Here is a 9,532-nt window from a genome sequence, read left to right on the forward strand (position 1 = left end):
TACTTTTTACTTTGAGTAGATTTGTGAAGAAAAAACGCTATTCTTACTCCGCTACTTTGGCCTACACAAGAGTCGTTACATTTTTCCTCTTTATTCTACATACTAGATTTTTTTGCCAGCGATGCCAAGAGCAGCCCTACCAGTTTCACCAATGAAACGTCGCAGCAATAATCACGACTCCATTATACCAATCTGACGCAAGCTTGCCGTTCTATGATCACGCCAGCCTGTTCAATCACGTAGTCTTTAAAGAACCTTAAAAAAAAAAAAAAAGTATTTGACACAGTGCTGCCTTCAACATGACTCCATAGCGCGGATTTAAACCTCCAGTTTTTTTGGGCACTGATTGACCAAGGAAAACCGGAGATATGATCCCTTTAATTTCATAACAGTAACTATAAAGGAACTATTCACTATTCAAACTAGGAACTATTTTTTCCACTAGAGGGCACTCATGCTCTTTGGATGAATGATGCTTCATTTCTGTCTATTTTTTTTTGCCATTATTTTTTTGTATTTTTTTGGCTTCATATTGTTATGTAATGGGTTATTGTACAGTATCATTATAACAACACTTCATATAGATAAGTTTGTGCTGAAAGAAAAAAAATACTATTGTTTTTAAAAAGAAAAAAAAATCAAACAAAAATAAGTAGTTACTCGCAATATGTTACTCATTACTTCAGTATTCGTTTTACTTGTACTTTAGTACATTTTATGGATGACTACTTTTACTTGATTAAAATTATTTTAAAGTAACGCTACTCTTACTTGAGTAAAATGTTTGGCTACTCTATACCCACCTCTGGTTGCCATTGACAGCAACAGACACACAATCCATTTCAAGTGGGAGGGGCTGGAATGATTAGTTCCAGCCCCAACACCAATAGGAGTTTTCAATATCAATTTCCCTCTTTTACTAACTACCACAACACATACTTTGTGACCTGGGTTGGCAGTGGATGAGTTAAGCTCATGATAACTTTGAATTAGTGTCCATTGTACTGTAGTGACCATTGGGCCCGAAAGGGTTAATTACCGTGTTTATTTTTCTGAAGGCTTTTTACATTGACATTACATAGTTGACATTACATTACATAGTTTTGTACGTTGTTCCTTGATTTGCCAAAAATAGCCTCCTTTACTTTTTTAACCTACAAGAATGGTGACGTAAAAATGGTAAAATGCATTTATTAATCATTGACGTATTTTCAACTCATTTATCTCATTAGATGTATTTATTTATTGTAAATATAAGAAATAAAGACATTGAACTATTGATGCACACATTTAAAACATATGAATGAATAACTGTAATAATTTTCTTGACATAATTTGTGAAATCCACTTTGTAAAATGTATGTGAGTTGATGCATATCTGTGTCATGAAAGACATTAGTGATAGGAAGAAAGTCACAAAAGGAAGGAAAGTTGACAAAATAGCTGCTCGAAGTCAAAGGTTTCAAAATAGACTAAAAAGTGAACAATCAGAAAAGTATTGTGCAGAAAATGGATTATGCAAAATTGAAGAACGGAAGAGAATTGGATTCTATTTTAACCACTCCTGAATGTTTGAGCAGCTGGACCACATGTAATTTTACAATTGCGAATGTCTTTGTTGTTTTATTTGTAAAAATATTGGGTTGTAAGGTAAAAATAACAATACATTTTATTTTGAAGCGCCTTTCAAAAATACTCAAGGACACTGTACATGAGATATATTGGTCCGACTATGGTACTGCAGTTTCATTTGTGTGTTATGTTTGAATAAGTACATGTTTATTTTTTGGGCGGTACATGATGAGTGGTACATGCTGTAAAAAAAAAAAAAATGTTTGAGATCCATCCATATGATCATTTGAAAGCACTAAATATTGTTTGGACATTTTACAATTCCTTATATATACAGTAAATATAAGGCTGACCTTTTCAGCTGCTTAGACATGGAGAATGGGAATCTGAGTGCCTTTATAGACTGAACCGTTTTAATGTGCCACATGGTAGTTTAGTGTACTCCCATTGTGGTTGTTCATATCGTTATGTTTATTAGGAGAAAGTAGTGGATAGGAAAGGGTTTTGGGGGGGCTTGGGGGGCAGAGCGAAAGGAAGAAAAAACAGAATAACAAACAGAAAACCAAGAAAAAGACCTCACGAAACACACATGCTGCTTCTTGAACATAACGGTGCTATCACAATTGTATTGTATTTACCAGAGGACACGTGTGTGGGTGTGTGGGTGGGGGTTTGGGGGGGGAGTGGGGCGCTTGTAACCAAAAGATAAGAGATGGAAAGGTCAGATATTGGCATGACAGGGCATCTTATCAATTGCAATGGAATCATCCAACTGAAATATATTTTTATTATTAGGCGTCTTGAAGGTATGAATGAATCACATGAAGTTTAAACACGCAATAGCTTTAATAACAACGTTTGTTCGCATATGTAATAAGTCACAATATTATTGTGTAAACTGGATACAAAGATGACAAATTAAACACATGACATTCATGCACTATAACTTCTTAGAATAGTTCGAGCCTGGAAACGTGATAAACAAGAAACCTATGCATCCCGCTAAGTCTAATCCAACGCACTAATATATCTGAAAAGGAAAGTATGGGAAAACAGAGAGAGTAACTTAAAGGGATAACAAGTAAGTCTCTGGAAAGCTGGTGAAACTCTCAAATATCTAATCTTGTTTATGAAGCAAAAACAGTGGTATTGTTTGTTACACATACTGTAGCATATTTGCACATTTCAGGAGCAAAATACAAGTACTCGTGTAAATTAGATATTTCGTGATGATACAATATCATTTCTTTAAACTGATGCTACATCTGCGAATATTATAAAGTCTGCCATCTGCAATTCGATTCAAGGCCCTTTGATTGATTTAATACGATACTATTGTGTACATATTCAACACAATCAGGCGGCATGGCTGAGTGGTCAGCACGTCAGTCTCACAGTTCTGAGATCAAGGGTTCAATCCCGTTCTCCGGCCTTCCTGTATGGAGTTTGCATATTCTCCGGGGACTCCGGTTTCCTCCCAAAAACATGCATGGTAGGCTGATTGAACACTCTAAATCAGGGGTCCCCAAACTTTTTCCTGTGAGGGCCACATAACCCTTCTCTTCTCTGATGAGGGGCCGGGGTCAGTTTGTAACAGAAAAAGTGTGACGATTGCAGGAGTGCCTAAATGTAAAAATGTATTGTTTTTCAGAAAGCCACAATCAAATAACCCTTTCTGGATTCTTCACGGAACCAAAGTAAATAAAATAAAAATGATATAATATAATATAGTATAATATAATATAATATAATTAGGGCTGTCAAACGATTACAATTTTTAAGCGAGTTAATCACAGCTTAAAAATTAATCGTAATTAATCGCAATTCAAACATCTCTAAAATATGCCTTATTTTTCTGTAAATTATTGTTGGAATGGAAAGATAAGACACAAGACGGATATATACATTCAACATACTGTACATAAGTACTGTATTTCATTCAGCTAAAAAGCCCTTGCAGAGCTGCCTTGGTAACAATTTACAGACCACCGAAGTATAACACAATGTTTTTTGATGAGTTTACCAAAATACTGTCTTCTGTGTGCATGGACTTTGATTGTGTTGTTTTAGTGGGTGACTTTAACATTCATGTTGATAATCCTGAAGAAGGATGTGCTAGAGAGCTTTTAAATATTTTGGATACATTTGGTTTATCTCAGCATGTCACAGTTCCAACACATAACAGAGGGCACATACTGGACTTAATAATATCCAAAGGTCTTAACATCTCTGAGGTCACAGTGAATGATGTTGCTCTGTCTGATCACTACTGCATTATGTTTAAAATGACCACCCCTGTCCATCCTCTGAAAAGGGAAACAGAGTTTATTAGGAAGCGTTACATAAGTGATAACACATGTGCGTTATTCACACAGGCCTATGCCTCATTATTAACCCCTACAATAGCTCCAGTGGAAGAACTTGTAAATAGTTTCAGTTCCGGTGTGATGACTGTAATGGACACTATTGCCCCGATTAAGACAAAAACTTTGTCAAGAAAGAAGAGGTCACCCTGGAGAAATGCCATACTAGCTATAAAACAAAAGCAAGTTTGTAGACGAGCAGAACGCAGATGGCGAAAAAACAAACTCCTAGTTTTTTATGATATCTACAAAGAGAGTCTTCGCAAATACAACCAGGAACTGAAAAATGCTAGACAATCATATTTTTCAGAGATCATTAGTAGAAACACCAACAATACTCGCACACTATTTTCTGTTGTTGACAAACTGACAAACCCACAAGCATCAATACCTCAGGAATTGGCATCTGAGGTGTCCTGTAATAATTTCGCAGCATTTTTTACACACAAAGTACTAATGATTAGACAGACTGTGTGCAACTCCGGATTAACAAATGTTACACTAAATGCCTCCCAACATGTCCCCCACGTCAATCTTAGACAGTTTAGCCTCTTGGACTATGCCACTTTAACAGAAATTGTGTCAAAACTAAAGCCCACAACATGCTGCCTTGACATCCTTCCTTCAAACTTTTTCAAAACTGTTTTTCATTGCATAGCCCCAGACATACTTCAGATTATAAATACTTCCCTCCAAACAGGAGAGTTTCCTCAGACTTTAAAAACTGCAGTAATAAAACCTCTCCTAAAAAAACCTAATCTGGATGCCTCAACCATTAGTAATTACAGGCCAATATCAAATCTGACATTCCTGGGGAAAATTATCGAAAGGGTTGTGTTTGAACAGATCCAGACTTTTATGATCCAAAACAATCTTTTTAACTCATTTCAGTCTGGATTTCGGCCACAACACAGCACCGAGACCGTGCTTATCAAAGTCCTAAATGATATTCGTCGGAATACCGATGCAGGCAAATCATCTGTTCTGCTACTATTGGATCTCAGCGCCGCATTTGACACGGTTGATCACAACATACTACTCAGCAGATTGGAACAGTGGGTAGGGCTTACTGACACTATTCTTCAGTGGTTCACATCCTATTTACATGATAGGGATTTCTTTGTGTCAATCGTAAATTATCAGTCAGAACGAACCAAATTCACGTGTGGAGTCCCTCAAGGGTCAATTCTTGGACCACTCTTATTTAACATCTATATGCTTCCGTTAGCTCAGATAATGGAACAGTATGACATCTCCTATCACGCCTATGCAGATGACACACAACTGTACATTTCTGTGTCCCCACATGATTATAGTCCCTTAGTCTCCCTGAGTAAATGCATTCATCAAATCAATGAATGGATGTGCCGGAATTTTCTCCTGTTAAATGTGGAGAAAACAGAGGTGATCATTTTTGGGCCAAAAAAGGAAAGGTCAAAGATAAGCAGCCAACTTAGCACAATGTCACTTACAGCTACAAATCAAGTCAGAAACCTTGGCGTAATTATTGACTCAGACCTAAAATTTGATAGCCATCTAAAGTCCGTCACTAAATCCGCTTATTACCACCTAAAAAATATAACCAGAATTAAGGGGCTTCTGACTCAACAAGACATGGAAAAACTTATGCATGCATTCGTTTTCAGCAGATTGGACTACTGCAACGGTATATTTACAGGTCTTGATAAAAAATCAGTCAGGAAGCTGCAGCTAGTACAGAATGCTGCAGCCAGAGTCCTCACAAATACAAGGAAGCTGGACCACATTACACCGGTTTTGAAATCGCTACACTGGCTTCCAGTGAGTCAAAGGATAGACTATAAAATACTACTGCTCGTCTACAAAACACTTAATGGCCTTGGACCAAAATACATGCTTGACTTGTTAGATTCCTATGAGACATCTAGACCCCTAAGGTCGTCTGGAACGGGTCTTCTGCATGTTCCAAGAACAAGAACCAAGCAGGGTGAGGCAGCATTTAGTTATTATGCTCCTCACCTCTGGAACAAGTTACCCGAACGTCTGAAGTATGCTCAAACCGTTAGCTCCTTTAAATCAGGGCTAAAAACGCTTTTGTTTAGCACTGCATATCCATAACTGTCTATATATTTCAATCTACCTGCCTTCTATTCCTCTTGTGCTTATCTCCATTGCTGATTTCAATGATTATTATTAGTAGTAGTTTTTGCTTTATTTCTATTTTTGTTTTATTTTCATTTATTTATTTTTATTCTGTGATTAAATGCGATCTTTTGTCTTGGTTTTTACGCTGTGTTGATTTAAATGTGATTTTTATGGTTTTCATGTGATGTAAAGCACTTTGAATTGCCTTGTGTTGAATTGTGCTATATAAATAAATTTGCCTTGCCTTGCCTTGCCTGTATTTGTTTATTATAACAATAAATCAACAAGATGGCATTAACATTAATATTCTGTCAAAGCAATCCCTGGATAGAAAGACGTAGTTCTTAAAAGATAGATTTTAGTACAAATTATAGAAATTTTATGTTAATACCCCTCTTAATGTTTTCGTTTTAATAAAATTGGTAAAATTTTCAATCAAAAAAATTAACTAGTAGCTCACCATTGTTGATGTCAAGAATTACACAATGCTCATGGTGCATAAAATCAGTCGCACCCAAGCGCCAGCAGAGGGAGACAAAAAACACAAGTAACAAGTGGACATGACACTGCTGTCATTTTAATCTGTTTGAGCGGGGCATATGCGTTAATTGCGTCAAATATTTTAACGTGATTAATGAAAAAAATTAATTACCGCCCGTTAACGCGATAACTTTGACAGCCCTTAATATCATATCATATCATATCATATAATATAATATAATATAATATAATCAGGGGTGCACATAATTTTTTTGCCCAGGTTCTCAGAGGAGGACCTGGAGATGTGACTTGGTCCTCATTGAGCTTCAGAGCCGACCCACCTGATGCGATAAATTTATGACAAGCTTTACTTAGAGTCAATTAACTTTGATTAATTATATTAACAGTTAATGCTTGATTAACATCAACTGGCACAACAAAATTGCCATTACTTTGAAGTGAAATGTAAAGAAATAAACATAAAAGCACCAATTCAAAATAAAGGGCATTATGCGGCTCCCACATTAACTCCAAGCCTTTTTAAAAGTGGGATGTCCTCCTCATAAGACCTCATTGAACGTGCATGTTTAGCTTTGTAAAATGCGAGCAAAAACACGTTTGTCAGTGCATGTCGCTGTTCATTACCTTTATTCCGCCCTACTCCGCCACATGTCCATAGGGCGAGTGGGGTCCTGTTTGACATCGATAGTTTGCTTAATTGCCACATGCTCTCTGTTTTTTTCGTGCTTTTCAAAGTTTGGATGGCTGAAATTCTTTGACCCTACATAAAATGCGTTGCTCTAATCGGCGACATTGGGATTCTCACGGCACATTTTGTACCGCATTTCCGTGCGAGCATCATTCGCTTCTAGCCATGGTACCTCCTGTAGCCACTTTTCAGCAAAAGTCCTTTTTTTCGGTAGCTCCGGTGACGTCTCTGTCGTCTGTCTGTCTTTTGACGGGGGTGGGGGAACACGGAAGTAATTTAGTAATGGCCAAATGAAGCCTCATGAAGCAATGAAGCTTTGCAGCCAATTGGTTTGCACATGTAGCAAAGCTTCATGGTGCTTCATTTACCCTATGGCGCCATCAAGTGGTCTAGAAGCCCAAGAGGTCAACATTGTTAGGAATTCAATGGCTATTTGCTTAAGACAAAGATATGAATGTGCTTGTGTTAGTAATTTAGTATGTGAATAAAATACAACAAGTGCTAAGGGTAATTTGTTATTCATTTTTATTTAGAAATAATAGCTTTCCCACAGTGGCTGGCTTTAAACAGTTTCTTTTTTTTTGGGAAAATATTTCACCAGCTTTAGAAAATATTCTTTCACAAGGCACAGATGAAGCTGGGGTGCAGAGAAATGTGAGTGCCAGTTTATATAAATTTGGGTAGGTATTCTTTTGTGCCTCCCAGTGCCGGCCGCCGGCGAGGCTTCCCACGTCATCATTTCCGGGTTTTGCCGAAATGAAGCGCGCCTCGCTACAAGCTTCGTGGAAACCCCCCTCCCATTACTCGACACAAGCTTCGGAACCTCGGCTCATTTCATCCCATCACTAAAGTAATTACTCAGTGTGGCCTGCCTCTTCAAAATTTTGAGAAGTTATTTTCTCGTGTCCGCCGCAAATACAGTGGTCCGCCATCGGTACGCAAAAGCGTATGGAAGCCGTTGAGGGCCAGCGCATTTGTCTACGTCCAGTACGCATGCGTGCATGCGGACCACTTATGTGCACCCCTGTTTATATGTTATTTTTACATTTCTTTTTCACTTATTACTATTTAAAGAATTGTTTTTTCAGTAGCTTATTCATTATCTATGTGTGTGTATACTGTGGGGCAAATAAGTATTTAGTCAACCACCAATTGTGCAAGTTCTTCTACTTGAAAAGATTAGAGAGGCCTGTAATTGTCAACATGGGTAAACCTCAACCTTGAGAGCTAGAATGTGGAAAAAAAACAGAAAATCACATTGTTTGATTTTTAAAGAATTTATTTCCAAACTGGAGTGGAAAATAAGTATTTGGTCACCTACAAACAAGCAAGATTTCTGGCTGTCAAAGAGGTCTAACTTCTTCTAACGAGGCTCCACTCATTACATGTATTAATGACACCTGTTTTAACTCACTATCGGTATAAAAGACACCCGTCCACAATCTCAGTCAGTCACACTCCAAACTGCGAAGACTGAATCTGCAATAGGTAAAACGCTTGGTGTAAAGAAATCAAATGTGGAAGCAATTATTAGAAAATGGAAGACATACAAGACCACTGATAATCTCCCTCGATCTGGGGCTCCAGGTAAGATCTTAACCCGTGGCATCAAAATGATAACAAGAACTGTGAGCAAAACGCCCAGAACCACACGGGGGGACCTAGTGAATGACCTACAGAGAGCTGGGACCACGGTAAAAAAGGCTACTATCAGTAACACAATGCGCCGCCAGGGACTCAAATCCTGCACTGCCAGACGTGTCCCCCTGCTGAAGAAAGTACATGTCCAGGCCTGTCTGCGGTTCGCTAGAGAGCATTTGCATGATCCAGAAGAGGACTGGGAGAATGTGTTATGGTCAGATGAAACCAAAATAGAACCTTTTGGTAGAAACACAGGTTTTCGTGTTTGAAGGACAAAGAATACTGAATTGCATCCGAAGAACTCCATACCCACTGTGAAGCATGGAGGTGGAAACATCATGCTTTGGGGCTGTTTTTCTGCAAAGGGACCAGGACGATTGATCTGTGTAAAGGAAAGAATGAATGGGGCCATGTATCGAGAGATTTTGAGTGAAAATCTATTTCCAACAGCAAGAGCATTGAAGATGAGACATGGTTGGGTCTTTCAGCATGACAATGATCGCAAACACACATCCAGGGCAACAAAGGAGTGGCTTCGTAAGAAGCATTTCAAGATCCTGGAGTGGCCTAGCCAGTCTCCAGATCTCAGCCCCATAGAAAATCTGTGGAGGGAGTTGAAAGTCCGTGTTGCCCGACGACAGCC

The sequence above is a fragment of the Corythoichthys intestinalis genome, chromosome 8 (genome assembly GCF_030265065.1).
Source record: "Corythoichthys intestinalis isolate RoL2023-P3 chromosome 8, ASM3026506v1, whole genome shotgun sequence".
Lineage (NCBI taxonomy): Eukaryota > Metazoa > Chordata > Actinopteri > Syngnathiformes > Syngnathidae > Corythoichthys > Corythoichthys intestinalis.